The following is a 16,587-nucleotide window of genomic DNA, read 5'->3' as shown; positions in this document are numbered from 1 at the left end:
GAAACTCTCATGTATATATCATATGTCTCAAATTGTGAATCGCTAATCATTGATCCTAACCTAAGAATAAAATAAAGTAATATAGAAAGTAAAGACATTTATAATATCATATTTATAATATCTTCCACTATCACTGGTAAGATAATATAAATATCAGTATATAACCCCGTGTACTTTTAATGGTAAAGTACCTCGGTAATATATCTCAGCAATGAGTCATATACATAACTAGCATACGCCAAAGACTCAGGCTATCAACAATCGTCTCAATGCAAATCCTTAAAAGATTCTAATTTATGGCATCATCATGTGGGACAGACTACCTCAGTCAGTATCCTAATAGTGTACACGACCCATTAGTCTCATCGCATCTTTGTACGTAACACAAGTGCGGGACGGACTACCAAGTAGGCATCCTAGAAATACGACTCACAAGCATCATCGCATCCTAGTGCGGGACAGACTGCTAGATAAAGCATCCTAAACCTAACTCAATAGCCTGTACTAATGGTATATCGACGTACTACTCCACGTAGTACTGAGCGGTGCTCATCAACGATATCCAACATGTATATAAATGTGTAATCAACATTTATCTCAAGTGTAATTGAAACAAAATTCATCATAATCTCCTTTCGGGATACTTGTGGTGTGCTACGACACTTTTCAGGTGTACCCATGACTGTACATGTATCATCGTGTGACTCGATCCCCGCGATCGCATTCAAAAAACACAAGAAACAAAACTACATGTCAAAAATATCTCAGGTCGGTCGACCGCCCCAAGGGTGTCAGTCGACCGAATAGAGCATTGTGCACAATATGCATACACACATGACTTTACCGGTCGACTGCCCCTAGGGTGCCGGTCGACCGGCCAGAGCAATATCTGGTTCTTAGGTTTTCGGGTTTGCATAATTTGTAACTATATTTAAACACTTATTTATATCATCATGATACATATAACAATATTAAAACTTGAACATTAAATAACAGAAGACTATCTCCATAAAAATTAAACTTTTGATTTAATCTAATTAGGGTTAACATCCTAATTAATCAATTCTCGAATAAAACATGAAATTTGTCCACAGGATTAACTGAACATGATTAATTCTACATAACTAACAGAGATAAAAAATTATTTAAACATGTTTATAGAACTTAGGTATCACAAACCTAGGGTTTAAACATCTCTCTTTTACATGAAAACTTAATTAATAATAAATCTAGGGTTTAAACATGATTAACAAGTTAAAAACAAAAATTAAAAGTAACCCTAATGATCATGATCATGTTACTAACATAAACAGCAAGAAATAAACTTTATATCTATCATTAGATTAAGATTTAACCTCAAAAATCATGTTTTTAAAGCATGGGGTTAAACTTCAATATGAGATTCATCATTATAATTAATAAAAACTTAATCTTTACTAATGGAAGGGTTTGGAGGAAGATGATTTTGTCTCAAACGTTGTTGTATAAACTCAATGATGCAAGAAAACAAGTTCTCCCTCGCCAAAAGCCGACAAACTCGCCCTCTTCTCGGTATTTGTTTCACAAAGCTCTCAAAATTCACCAAAACGTGATCTATGGTTTTTGAGGGGAGACGGTGGCTGCTAGGGTTTAGAAATTTGATAAAAAGAGAATTTTTATAAAAAAAAACACAAGTATTTATAGAGGCAAACCTGAAATAAACCTGTTTGATCCGAACAAGGAAACCTAGTCTGACTAGGATAATAACATTCGGTATTTTGGTTATAACTTTCTCGTCCGACCTCAGAATAAGGTGATCTAAAATTTTTTGGAAATCTATTGAAAATTCCTACAACTTTTATATTTTGAGTATTTCCAAATTATTACTGTATCAGAGTGTAAAATATAAAAACTTTTAACTGATCGTTTTTCCAAATTCAAGCTCGTGCATGTCGTGCATGATTTCACTCCTATATTCATATATATACATTAGATTGATCTCAAATCAATCACTAGCATACTCAAATATCAAAATATGTTATTTATCACCATATGACATATTTATTATTATTTTTTATATAATATTCAAATTTTACGGGGTTTTACAAAAACTTCTTTAGTTGTCACATTAGTCTCACATAGACTAGTGTGAAGAAATATTAGTGGCTTAAATAGATAAGCTCAAGGCCCAAGAACAACTAATGTTAGCATTTTGACGGTTGATTTAAACTAACATCGAGTTGCTCTTGGTGGGTCTCACGGCTTGCACACGCCAACGGGCCCGGGGCTTGACAATCCATGCACTCGAAGAACCACCAGCCTTGAAACAATTATGCCGAAATAATCAGGCTCAAGGTGGATATCCACTACTGCTCTCTATCGAGCAGTTCCTTACTCTCAAATTTTCCTTGGCCTAATGATCTCACAGGCCTCTATTATGTCGTTAGCACTCTCATCCTTGGCCCTCGATAATAGAGTAGCATTGATCAATCTCAAACTAATCGTTTATGGTCTTGAACAACTACATGGATTAAATATTAGCGTCCACAAATCTTAGCGCTTATTTGGATATGAGGCCTGAAGTGACATGTACATACTCTCAATTGTTTAACTCGGTGCTTTATAGCGCTTATTTGGATATGAGGCCTGAAGTGACATGTACATACTCTCAATTGTTTAACTCGGTGCTTTACCATCATCTTACTTGAGCCCACTACCACATAATTGATCTGTTGTAGCGGTTAAAGCGCAACGGTTTTAACTGTTACGTTAGATATGTATCGTAACGGTTTGCAGTGCCTAATACAACATTTAATAAAAACGATATCATAGGCCAAATAATTGTTTCTGGGCTTAATAATTGTTCGTGGGTTTGGGAGTTAAGTTTGTAAAGACCATGGTCTGACCGCTTAAACAAAATCCTTCTCTCTCTCTCTCTCTCTCTCTCTCTCTCTCTCTCTCTCTCTCTAAAAATCCCTAAAATTTCCGCCAAAATTTTCAACTCCCTAAAATCGTCATGGCCAAGATCTCATCTCCAATCTCATCACTGAACTCGTTGTTGTTTTCCTCTCCGATCTCATCTCCAATCTCCTCTCTGATCTCATCTTCGAGGCCAAGATCTCATCTTCAATCCACTACAAGAAATTACGTATTTAACGAAGGGATTTCCCTTCGTTAAAGAACTGAAAACCTTCGTTATTGTATGCTAACGACGGGAAAAAATCCCTTCGTCACCCGTCGTTGAAGCTCTCTTCGCTAAAGGGTCACGAAGGGATATACTACCCGTCGTTGTAGAGTCTATAACGACAAAACATATTACCGTCGTTAATATTTACGACGGTAATTATCACCGTCGTTACCATCAGTGACGGGATATTTTCCCGTCGTTACCATCAATGACGGGATATTTTCCCGTCGTTACTATTAGTTACGGGGATATTTTTCCGTCATTACTATTAGTTACGGGGATATTTTCCCATCGTTAAAGAGTAATTAATGACGATTGGATATCGTCGTAAAAGTCCTCATAATTGGTAGTTAGTAACCCATCAACGACGGTGCTTTCTCTTAATTAATAAAATACAATTTTTAAAACCGTTATTGTAGATTACAAATTTCTAATATACATTAATAATAATTTTTCCATTCATAGATAACTATCAGATTATTCTCAATCTGGCACTAAGATTCACAACAAAAATATATTAAAAATACACAATAATGAATAAGAGGGAAAATAAAAATTTCATTCATTAATAACATCAATAAATAAAATTTCACCATCATCAAATATTCAATACTAATAACAAGAATTAATATCCTAATTGTTCCAAAGAAAAATACATGAAACTATCTAAAACAAAATAAAATAAAAGTTTGGGGAAGACACATTCTTTCATCTCTAATCATCGTCAAAAGAAGACTCGAGCTACCACCTCCTAATCTTGCATGGATAGCCTGGAAAATTAAAAAAAACACATAATTAAGAAATATTAATTAAGAAAATATTATCTTATTAAGTAAATTATATTTTTTAGTGCAAATAGTCAATCATAAAAGTATACAAGAGAATTTACAAAAAATAATTACCTAGTCTTGCACATGTTCTCGAGTTTGAGGAGTCAATGAAGGTGATTGCCTAAAAAAAATTCTTGCATAACTTTCACTTGTCACTCTAACTCAGACATCCTTAATGGATCTATCCAATCTCCTTTCAGTCAGCATCATGAAGGAAAGTGATCCTTATCTCGGTGGTCCTTGAGGTTTTACCATTGATGAAGGAAAATATTGTCGCTGCAGCTCTTCGCAAAATTGAGAACCAAAATGCATATACATCTCCTACAGGGGAAAAAAAACCAATAACATGGATCAGAAAACAAATTCCCAAAATAATATTGTTAGCATGATGTAACATACAAAGGGAACAGATTTTCAAATTGACAAGGGTAGTTTTATAAAGTTCTGTAGAAGAAAAACTACGTTTAATGTAAGGAACATTTTTACCAGGTAACATGACAACAACATAAAAAAAAACTAGACAAGGCAAAATATTCATTAATCAAACAAAATTCAGTTTGGATTAATAATCCAAGAATATGAATTCAAATCAAAAAAAATCCAGCTGACATGACAACAACCGTAAGAAAGGTACTATGTAGTTTCCATTTGTTATTGTTAATTAAGATTGAAAACCTAAAATAATAGTCTATACACAGAACATATATACATGTATAATTAACATACATATGTTGTATGTTGTATCGTTACATGTACATATATGATAAATCAAAATACATATGAATACCTGGATGTGCACATGCAATACACCATGATGCAAAAAATGACAAGGTAAGAGAAAATGGATTCAAAAAGATTGGTTCAAAGGGAAAACCAGTTTTCCTTCCGAAGTCACATGCCAGCTTATCTTAAGGAGAAGATGCTGTCTGCACTCTTCGGTGAAACGTCAGGCCTCGGCATGACATTGTTGCGATATGGGTCTGACGACGTGCCCCTTTTCTAAAGGGTCAGATTCGTTGCCCCCCGTGGCGAAGAAAAAGTCTACCATCCCACCCGGCCCCCGGGGGGTTAAGGTTCCTCTCGGAGACTGCCAGTCTACAAGAAGCTGGCAGAGCTTTAGCCATTGGACCACATCCATCCTCCTACCTAAACTGTAACCCTTTTCTTGTTTGTTCGGGTACCTATCCTTTTCTTAGTGATATAATCAAGAATTATTGTACGAGGACTAAGGAAGCGAATCCAAGCCCTTTGGTTCTTAATTCAATCTGCACCTATTCCTGAGCTTAAAAAAGATCCTATAAAAGACTTGAATCATATTTTGCATATGCTGAAAAATGATTCCATTTTCTATGGTAGTTTAACTCCAATTCAGGAAGATAAACTTAGGGAAGTTCGGATAGGAAACCACGCCTAGAGGCCGAGCCCTTTGAGAGCACCCCTTGTTCTTCTTCCGGTTCTCAAGCTAGGAATGAAGGCAGTGAGCATCAATATGGTCTTTACTTCTGAAAAATCTCAATCAATCAGTAAATCGTTGAAGTTCGGATGCTCGATTCATGCTTTCCGAAGGAAGAGTCTCTTTTGTTGCGGCTCCCCTCCTGGGAGGTAATTACCGTTAGCGTACAGCACCCCTCGTAAGCAACTCGGCTACCCCGTAGGCCTCCGGCGCTCCGGACCCTAGATTCGATTGTTTTCCAAGAATGCTTGAAAGAGAGGGGTGCCTTCGGGAACGCGGACACAGGTGGTGCATGGCTGTCGTCAGCTCGTGCCGTAAGGTGTTGGGTTAAGTCCCTTGAGAGAAGCATAAGGAATTGAAACCCTGAGAGCTCGTAAGCCAATGAGGTGAAGACTGAGCGTTTACCACGCGCAGCCCCTTTCCTCTTGACAACACGTAGTTCAAGGATTCTTTCAGTAATCTTTTGTCTCGCCTCGAATCTATTTTTCCTCTTCATTATAATAAAATGATTGAGACAATTGAAAATAGTGTTTGTCTCGCCTCGAATCTATTTTTCCTCTTCATTATAATAAAATGATTGAGACAATTGAAAATAGTGTTTCGTTTACCTGTAACTATTCAATATCCTTATGAAAAATCGATCACATCAGAACGTTTCTGTGGTCGAATCCACTTCGAATTTGATAAATGTATTGCTTGTGAAGTATGTGTTCGTGTATGTCCCATAGATCTACCCGTTGTTGATTGGAGATTTGAAAAAGATATTAAAAAGAAACAATTGCTTATATAGTAAGTTAGTTAGAAAAGTGACACTCACTGATCTTACTGTGACGGATTCTAGGGGGAAGGAAGGACGCTTTCGAGTTAGTTAGAAAAGTGACACTCACTGATCTTACTGTGACGGATTCTAGGGGGAAGGAAGGACGCTTTCAAAATGGCTAAACAATCAAGGGGCGATTTGCGCCCAGTGACAACAGAGGGAATGGAATAAAGTGGGCTATAGTGTAAATCGATCATCAGAAGAAGAATTAGGCCAAAAATTAGGATACATGAGGATAAAGAAGCACTGATAGAGAAAGCACAAAAGTGGAGGGAGGCACTCAGTATAATTGAGAATCCAGTACGGGAGAGAAAGCACCGCGAGGAACTTGAATTTTTAAAAGAAACCGGAAAATATTCTATCTCCGAGACGTCGTAGAGAATTGAGAATTCTAATTTGTTTCAATTCCCAGAATTGGAATGTTATGGATAGAAATCCAAACTTCTAGTACTTAAAGCTCTTAATTTTGGGGGCGTATATGATACCTGGGCCCCTGGGGGTGGAGATGTAAGAAAAATTACCAACTTGACCCTTAGCCCAAGTGTTATATTTGGTTATTTACTAAAATCTCCTTTTGGGCCCCACTGATTTGTTTTCGATCGGAGCATCAAGCAGCGCAACCCGGTTCTACTTGACTAAGCCCCGTGCTCGTCCAAGGAGGGAGTTTGCTTTACCCAACTCCCCTTTTTGATAACAAGGCAATGCGGATCAAATTACGATCTTCTAATCTAATAAGAACAAGAGATCTTTCTCGATCAATCCCTTTGCCCCTCATTCTTCGAGAATCAGAAAGATCCTTTTCGGGTTTGAATTTGTTCATTTGGAATCTGGGCTCTTCTATTTTCTACTTATTTTTTTTTTGTTTTATTCTTTATTTCATTTCGATTTTCTTTCCCTCTCTTTTCTTTATCATTAAGAATTTCATCTTTGGACCAAAAACAAGCAAGAGGTGGAATATCACAAAGAGAGAGTGTACCTAATAAAAAAGTAATTCTTGTAATTGGAACATATTTTGCTAAACCGCCCATAAGAACCATATTTTGACTTTTTTCTGGAGGTTAAGGGGAAGAGAGAAGGAGCTTTTATTTTATTGCAGTACCGGCACGACCGGGGTTCCATAAGAATAAAAAATGTTTTTCAAATTTCATATTTATCAACAACAACTTCTCTTATCATCTATCCCATAGATCTATTACAAATTCTTCATTAAAAGTTTGATTTATTCATTCTGTCTTTCTCTAAAAACCTTCCAATTTATGTATAAACTAGTTAATAAACAAACGGGACAGTGGGAGCCTAGCCATCATACTCAAGACAAAAGAGAGAGAGGTCGTCAGCCTACGCGGATAGATGCCCCCAAAAAGTCTAAACTTTAACAGCCCCTTTTTTCAAAGAGCCTTCTTCGGGTTTCACTTAACCCCTTTTCGTACTCTATTTTGTCGGTATGCCCCTTGGACATTCGGGATTCCCATGAATATGGGGTTCAAGTGGTTACCTCTTTGGTCAGCTGGCGCGGTGTCTTGAAGGTGTGGTGGCCTTGCAGGCCGGTGGGGAAATAGTACAATATTCATGTGAAAATGAAAGAAGCCGCTATAAAGGGAAGAAGAACATCTTGCGCCTTCACCTGCGAAGCGCTATGCTCCTGCTTACGAAAAAAGACTTTCGGCTCCTCTCTTCTCGAGAATCCATACATCCCTTATCAGTGTATGGACAGCTATCTCTCGAGCACAGGCTTAGGTTCGGCCTCAATGGGAGACAGGATTTGAACCCGTGACATCAAGGTTATGAGCCTTGCGAGCTACCAAACTGCTCTACTCCGCGCTGAAGAACTAGAATTAATGAGCGAGGTGCTCTACCTAACTGAGCTATAGCCCTTGTCATATTGACATAGATATCTTAGCATATAGATAATTTCTTGTCAAGATAGGATCCCACATGATAGCTTTATGATCCGTTTACTGTTAGTGAATTGGTATTGCTTAGAAATAATATTCCACCTATAATCTCCGAGGAGATGGGTCCTTTTTTTTTATGATAAATAACCTACTTAACTCAGTGGTTAGAGTATTGCTTTCATACGGCGGGAGTCATTGGTTCAAATCTTCTCCCGCTTCTCTAAAACTACCCATAGGTGGAAGGGGCCGAGTTATTGATGTGCGATGGATCCAGAAAAAGGGGGGTTCCAGTTATAATCCAGAAAGGATTCGTGTATATATTTCACAGAAACGTGAAATCAAAGTGGGTGATAAGCTCGTGCTTTCCGGGAAGGCAGGTCCGGTAAGTCCTTCTCCAATTAGCATCTCGCTTGATCGTCTGCTGAGTGAATAGCAGCAAGTGCTAGTTCAAGTCAGTAATCATTTGATGCGCGGGATCTGTACTGTGACGAGTAAGTGAGCTTTCACGTGGAAATCCAGCTTCTATTGCCGCGAAGGGGTTTGTCATTACATATAGTAACCCCTTCGAAGTACCATTTGTACAAATAAGAATCTCCTTCCTTACATGATTTCTTCTTCATATAGATAGATATAGGATCTATAGGGCAATTACTTAGAAGTACATTTTGTGCAACAGCCCTTCCTATCTGATAGAAAAGAATCAACTTCTACTATTATAATAGAAAGCATTCAGTTAAGATCTTCTCTTTCTGTCTTCAAGCTTTTGTCTAGGAGCTCGGATTCCAGTCCTACCGTTAGAGGGAAGCATAGTTGGAATCTCTCCCAAGTTAACTTCTGTTTTTTACTTAAATCCTTAGGTATAAACCTTTCTAAGATATGCTTAAGTCCATCTAATGGAATTGGTTCATTAATGTTATAGTATGAGGACATGAAATTTTTTCGGCGAATATTTTTATAATAGAAAGTCAATGTATCTAACCAATTACTCCTAATGGTTCATATCAGACTAGTGCTAGTTGATGAAAGTTACTTCGGCATCAAGAAAAGTCAATTTTTTTTTCTCAATTCCAATCGAATGCAACTGGATCTAGTATAGTATGAACTGGCGATCAGAACATATATGGATAGAGCTTATACGAGGGTCTCGAAAAGCAAGTAATTTTTTCTGGGCTTGTATCCTTTTTTTAGGTTCACTGAGAAACCAGATATGAAGATGGCGACTAGGGTTGCTGTTTCCATTTTTAGATAATTTCAAGATCACAATATATCTACGATAAGATAGTTTATTTACAACTACAACGGACCCGATCTGGTTCACCTTACCCGCTGACTTGGACGAGTACAGTTCACTGATTTGAATCACTTAAACTAAAGCTCTGATATCCGTAGCTTAGCCTATCCAATATCCGATTCAAAAAGAGCTTATTCGATAAATTATCTAAAATCTTTCTTTTGGACATATGTCTCGCATTTGAAATCGTCTGGGTTATCAGCTATAACAACCAAACCCAATTTTCAAAACCTCAAAATATTGATTAGAACTACAAAGTGCTAACCAAACATAAGCAATCAAAAATTGACTGAAAACATGATTAAATACAAATAAAATGCACATAGCAAATTAACAATGAACGGATGCTCATATTACTTGCACACCAATTAATATTACAAGTAAGAAATATATATACCAACTAGAGCAGAAATGCACAAAAAATGGAACACAATAATACCAAACTAACACAAAGAAGTTCAGCTGCAAGCTAAATATCAGAAAACCCGCTTAACTTTGCACAATTATGGGAAAACCCCCCTTAACTTTCAAAATATCAGAAACGAAATCAAAAGTAGATCACTTAAAAACGGCATAAAAAGGATTAATCTTAGATGCAACATGTAATGGCATGAAACAACATTTAGAATTGTTATTTCGCATACACAATCAAGCATAGCTAAATGAAAATAATAATAAAAAGAGATACAGTTTAACTCTTTGCAACAGGATAGCGGTATCTTCTGTAAATAAAAATCAAAATATCTCGCAGGAATGAGAAGTTACCTCCAACACAAAAGTTTACGGCGTAGCAAGAAATCCCTGAGCTCACGGAACAGAATGCTTCCATCTTTCAAATCATAAGCTCTCGTCTCGCTGACCCACTTAGCTCTATCAATTTATCAAACAAAATAATCCTCCGTAAGATAAATACGATCTGGATTAACAAAATCATGGGGCAGAGCGACACATAGCGATCAGAGGCCAAGAAAATAGAAGCATCTCCCACACTCCCAGACCTGGTTACACTCATAACTACTTTGATACAAATTTCTACTGTATTTTCTCATAAACAATCACCCCGAGATAAAAAGGAAACGGAGATAAAATTTCAATTTTCGCCCCAGGATAGTGATATGTCGCCCTACAAATAGAAAATCGCAAACATCATATGCAAGAATGAGGATTTACCTCCATAAATAAGCACACCATCAGGGGTTTGGGTGACTTTGATCAGGATCTCGCGGTTCAATCCGATCTTTCTTCCCATCTTAATAATCTCCGGCGCCGACGAGGTCGGAACAGATAACAGCACTAGGGTTTTGTTTCTGATGGGGTTTTTGTTGATATCTAGGGATTTCAGTAGTTAGGGTATGGGTTTTGAGGTAACCTGGAAGAAATTGGGAATTTCTTCATAGGGAATTAGGGTTATGGTTCAAAGGAAATCAAGCGCTATTATGAAGAGGGGCTTGGAGGGTTCTCCGACTCGAGGAAGAGGAGCTGGGCCACGACGATGGCGGTCGTGTCGTCAAAGATGGGGACGTTGATGCAGACCACGCGCTCCTTCAGGAGTTGGGCGAAGATGTCGTAGGCGCTCTCGCTCTGGGAGGTGTGCGCGATCACCATCGGGATCAGGCCGTAGGACCGCGAGAGGGCGGCGGCGGAGCGAGCACGGGGAGGAGTAATGAAGAGAGGCGCAACATGGCTGGCGTTAGGGTTAGGGTTAGGGAGGGCGGCGGCAAGGGAGCAGCGATTTAGGGGTTTTTGATAGAGGGGGAATGAAGAAATGAGGTTCACGGGGCCTTTTGTCATTTTTTTTTCTTTTTTTTGGGTTAAAAAAGTGAGGGAAAATTCCCTCCTTTGTAAAAAGATGGGTGCGAAAAGTTGCCCTAACAGTTCCAACCACCTATTGGGAATTTGAGACTGAGCATTTTTATACTAGTATCATCAATGAAGGTAATGGACCCCTTTATTTTTAAGGAGACCCAATAACGACGGTAGTAGGATCAAATCAATGAAGGGATTAGAAATCCGTTATCCCATGTCACATTATTTCTTTATTATTTGAAATCACTTCACGAAGGGTTTAAAACCCGTCATTATTATATACTCATTAATGACGGTCAACCGGCCCCTTCACTAATTTTGGTCGCTAAATATCAGATTTCTTGTAGTGATCTCATCACTGAACTCTCGTTGGTTTCAGGTATTTTCTTCTTCCCTATTTTCTAGGGTTTGCTCCATAAATCGAGCCCAAATCTCGCTAACGGGAGCTTTCTAGGGTTTACTCCACCTATCTCTTCTCATGATATCTGATCAAATAAGGAGGTTTGATCTTTCGTACTGGAGATCGAAAGACCCCTCCCTTGATTTTAGGTATTTTTTTTTATGCCTTCGTTATTTTGATTCTAAATTTTACTATTATTGTCACCTTCTCTCCTATTTTCGTAAATACATAACACAAGAAAAGAGGTCAAGTTTTTTTTGACTTGTCTAAGTTTCACCAGCTTAGCACATTAACAGGTGTATGCATGGCATCTGACATTGTTTAATAAATTTTGCTATCACATTTAAGGACTACACTTGATGTTTAATTAACAATGTTTAAGGACTACACTTGATGTTTATTGCAATTATTAAACATATTATATGTTTTGACTAACTCATATACGATGATAACTTTACCAAACCATGTTGATTTGTTTCTATTTTAACTATGCACAGGAAGGTATGTTTGATTCTAAATTTCTACAACACAATCGCTAAAACATTTCTGCAACACAATCGCTAAAATATCTGATTGTTCACATTATTATTATTATTAACTTCTTTTTTATTTTATAAATTGCAATATTTATATGTATTTATTAATAGTGTTAGTCAATTTTTTTTTTCTCCAGACCATATAATAAATGGCGGAAAACAGAGATTGGATGTATAATGCTCCTAGAGTGAGTGTGGAGTTCATTAATAATGTCAATGACTTTCTTGAGAGAGCATTTGCTAATGGAGCAGTAGGGGATGAAATATGTTGCCTTGTGGCATTTGCTGTAATCGTTTTTGGTATAGTCGTCATGTTGTTTATGATCACCTTATTGTCAAAGGATTTGTAGAAAATTATTATGATTGGTTCTTTCACGGAGAGGGTGTGTCATCAAGGATGGATGTTGATGACGATAATAAAGAAGCTGATGATGTTGTTAACGATGCTCAAGACAACCTGGATGGATTATTGCATGATGTATTTAGAGATGTAGCAGAAAAGTCTCCAGTGAACCAAGAAGATGGCCTAAGTGGCCATGAAGAAAGGTTAACTAAGGAGGCAAAGAAGTTTTATAAGTTAGTTGATGAAGGTAAGCAGCAGCTGTCTCCGGGATGTAAAAATTTTTCTAAACTCTCTTTTATCATTTGGTTGTATCTTCACAAGTGCATCCATGGCCTAAGCAACGAGTCATTTGATGATTATCTAGACATATGGAGAGAGACAATTCCTGAAATAAATCTACCAAAGTCTTATTATGAGGCCAAAAGAATTATGAAGGATTTGGGCCTTGATTACAAGAAGATAATACTTGCCCTAATGATTGCATGCTATACCGTGGAGAAGATGGAGAAAAAGTTGCTTGCAGTAAATGTGGTGAAAGTAGATGGAAGGCAAATAAGCAGGGTGTTCCAGCCAAGGTTTTAAGATATTTTTCTTTAAAACCTATAGTTCAAAGACTATTCATGTGTTCTTAGACTGCTAAATCCATGAGCTGACATGCAAAAGAGCGCCTCCAGGATGGGAATCTAAGGCACCCAGCATATGGCAAAGCATGGAAGGATTTTGATTCCAATCATCCTAATTTTGCACTAGACCCTCGTAATGTGAGGCTGGGCTTGGCTAGTGACAGGTTTAATCCATTTTGGACTATGAGCATTTCGCATAGCACATGGCCGGTGATCTTGATAAATTATAATTTACCACCCTGGATGTCTCTAAAGCCATAATATTTCATATTGTCTTTGCTTATTCCAGGGCCTCAGTCCCCGGGAAATAATATCGATGTTTACTTGTAACCGTTGATTGATGACTTGAAAGAGTTATGGGAAGTCAGGTTGCTTACTTATAATGCTTTACTTTGGACTATAAGTGACTTTCCAGCATTTGCAATGTTGTCCGGATAGAGTACTAAAGGAAAGTTGGCTTGTCCTTGCTGCAACTATGGCACTTGTTCGCAATATTTAAAATACAGTAGGAAAAAATATGTTACATGGGTCATCGTCGATTGTTGAGTGATAATCATCCATGGTGGTTAAATAGAAGAAAATTTAATGGCCATGTTGAGTTAGGAAAAAACCAGAATCATTATCCGGGATAGAGATTATGGAGAAATTGTGTGGCTTTGTTAATGACTTTGGGAAGAAACAGAAGAAAAAATTAGAAAAGGGATGTACATGGGAAAAAACGGTCAATATTTTTTTATTTGCCTTATTGGGAGCAAAATACATGTCGGCACTTGCTGAATTTAATGTACATAGAGAAAAATATGTGTGATAATATAATTGGGACATTATTAGACATTCCTGAAAAGATGAACGATCATGTCAGAGCTCGTTTTGATTTGCAGCATATAGGCATAAGAAGAGATCTACACCCAACCAAGTCAGCTGATGGTCGGCATTTTACATTCGCTAAAGCATGCTTTTCAATGATGATGGAGGAGAAAAAGATATTTTGTGGTGTGTTAAAAAATGATAAAATGCCGCATGGTTGTGCATCAAATATCTCGAGGTGTGTCAATGTTAATGAGAAAAAAAATATCAAGGTATAAGACACATGATGCTCATTTTCTCGTGCAGTATTTGCTTTCAATTGCTCTGAGAAGGACTATGCCTAGACGTGTTTCTATTCCATTAATCAGATTAGGGGCTTTCTTCAAGGGCTTATGTAGCAAAGTTCTTCATTTAAATGTTCTTTATAAATGGCAGTCAAAAAATATGGAGATACTTTGTCAACTAGAGAAAATATTTTTACCTAGCTTTTTTGATATTATGGTGCATTTGTCGATTCATTTAGTTCAACAAATTTTAGATTATAGGCCAGTTAACTATTGTTGGATGTATCCGGTAGAGAGATATCTCTGTAAATTAAAGTCATATGTTCACAATAGAAGTTCTCCTGAAGGTTCCATAGCGGAGGGGTATTTGGCTGAAGAGTCGCTAACTTTTTGCTCGTTATATCTACATGATGGTGTGAAGACAAAATTTAATAGATATACAAGAAAGTATGATGAAGTCATTGATGATGATGAGCCATCACCTATTTTTCCAAAGATAGGTCATCCAGTGCGCGGAAAGAGGAAAAGGAAAGGCAAAGTATTTGCATTGGATAATGTAGATTGGGTTAATGCACATAGATATGCTTTATTCAATTGCGGTAATAGGGAAGTTGGGGAGTATATTAGGTATACTTTATTTATTAAATCTTTATATATTATTTTTGGTGTTCTTTAAATTCCACTATATAACATATTATGTTTGTTTCTTATTAATACAGAGAGCACAAACTCTTGATTGAGAATCAACCGAGCAAAAGAGGTAGAAGAAGAAAATGGGTGGAATCTCAAAGGCATAGTAAGGATTTTCTTATATGGTTTAAAGACACCGTGGCTGAATCTCAATCAATACCCAAATACATAAAGTTTTTTTTGATGGGTCCCAAGAGATGTAAAGGATTATATTAATGGCTATACTTTCTACATCAAAGCACGTGATGATACATGCAAAACTTAAAATAGTTGTATTTCTTTGTTAAGTGAAGTGGACCAAGAAGCTTGCAGCATGATGCGAGGGTGAGATATCTGCTTTGTGTTCAATGGAATAGAAGCTTGCAGCATGCAAGCGTTGGGATGAAAAAGCATAACTTTCAAATTTCGCTATTTTAATCCTAGTCTTAGGCAACTGTCGATTTGGTTAGGTACTGGACCAAGAAGCACTAAATGTTCATCATGAGAAATGGTTTTTTTTTCTTTTTATTTCCATGTCAAACTGTTCAGCATTGGCATGTCTCTTCTCACTAGTACAAAACAGAATAGTCCAAACGGTTATTAGAACCGTTTGGACAAGTGAAAATAGCCCAAACGGTTGAAACCGATTGAGATAACAAAACCCAAACGACTGTTAGGAGATCCCAAACGCAATCGGCAAATGGTTTAAACCGTTTGGGATGTTTAGCAACAATCCGAAGCGCTCGGCGGCCTTGACGACAAAGAGGTCATCTGCAACTATTGCAACAACACTGGCTTCCAGCGCTGGCGCAAGATCTACGGCGAATCCACAGCGTGAACAAGGTCCAGCTCGACATCCTCCTCGGCCACTCCAAAAACGTTGAGAAAACCCTAGAGGTGCTCAAGGATGACAGGCCCCTCGCCGGCGTCTCCGTCGGTGACGCTAGGTGTGGCACCGACAACCTCTCCATCTCCCTCGCCCTCGAGGGCGTCATTGTCTCCGCCAGCGACATCTCGTTCGCAATGGTCGCCGAAGGTGAAACCAAAGCGGCCAAATCCTTGAGCTCCTCCGCTGAAGCCACGATGCCGAGATGCAAGGTGAAGAAGTTGGACCAGCAGCTGGAGTCCATGGTAGAGAGAGAACTGACCCAAGAACCAAAATCGATGAGGCCCCATTCCCCTTATGTTGGTACTTGAATTTATTTGGATTTATGACCCATTTGTGTTCTTTTCCTTAACAATGAAGAATAAGTGTTCAACATTTTGACATGGGTGCTTTTATATATAAGATAATCTTTGTGAAAATTTATTGTTACGTGTTGGAAAGTAAGAGTTCAAGGTTAAATGGAATATCTTGAAAAAAAATTTGTCTTGGTAGAGCATTTCGCTACAGACAGGCTTTATTTATAATGAGGGTTTCCAAAATTGATGTTTGAATTTTTTATTTAATTCAAAACAATCTTGCTTCGCTTGGGTCTTTAAAATATGCTTCAAGCAGTTCAAATTAGGTTGATAATTGTATAAAATGATTGACATGTGGCTAGGTTCTGAGGTAAGCTGCAATAAATAAAGTAAATAAATTAACCATGTCTTTTTATGCTAGAATTCTGAATGCAATTTTTTTTTCAATTGAGGGTAAGTATATTGCACAAAATAGAGAAATA

The 16,587-nt window shown here is 37.5% G+C and overlaps 1 long non-coding RNA gene across 1 annotated transcript; it reads right to left on the bottom strand.

The window, feature by feature from the left end:
* Nucleotides 3,918-11,106, bottom strand: LOC109834904. Its single transcript, XR_002245605.1, has 4 exons — nt 10,626-11,106; nt 10,221-10,325; nt 4,069-4,317; nt 3,918-3,936 (listed from the first exon to the last, which is right to left on the bottom strand). It is a non-coding gene; the product is annotated as an uncharacterized LOC109834904 (long non-coding RNA).

Source organism: Asparagus officinalis, chromosome 3, assembly GCF_001876935.1.
Source record: "Asparagus officinalis chromosome 3, Aspof.V1, whole genome shotgun sequence".
Lineage (NCBI taxonomy): Eukaryota > Viridiplantae > Streptophyta > Magnoliopsida > Asparagales > Asparagaceae > Asparagus > Asparagus officinalis.
Note: the sequence above shows the minus strand (reverse complement) of the source record. Positions and strands in the feature narration are given on the sequence as shown.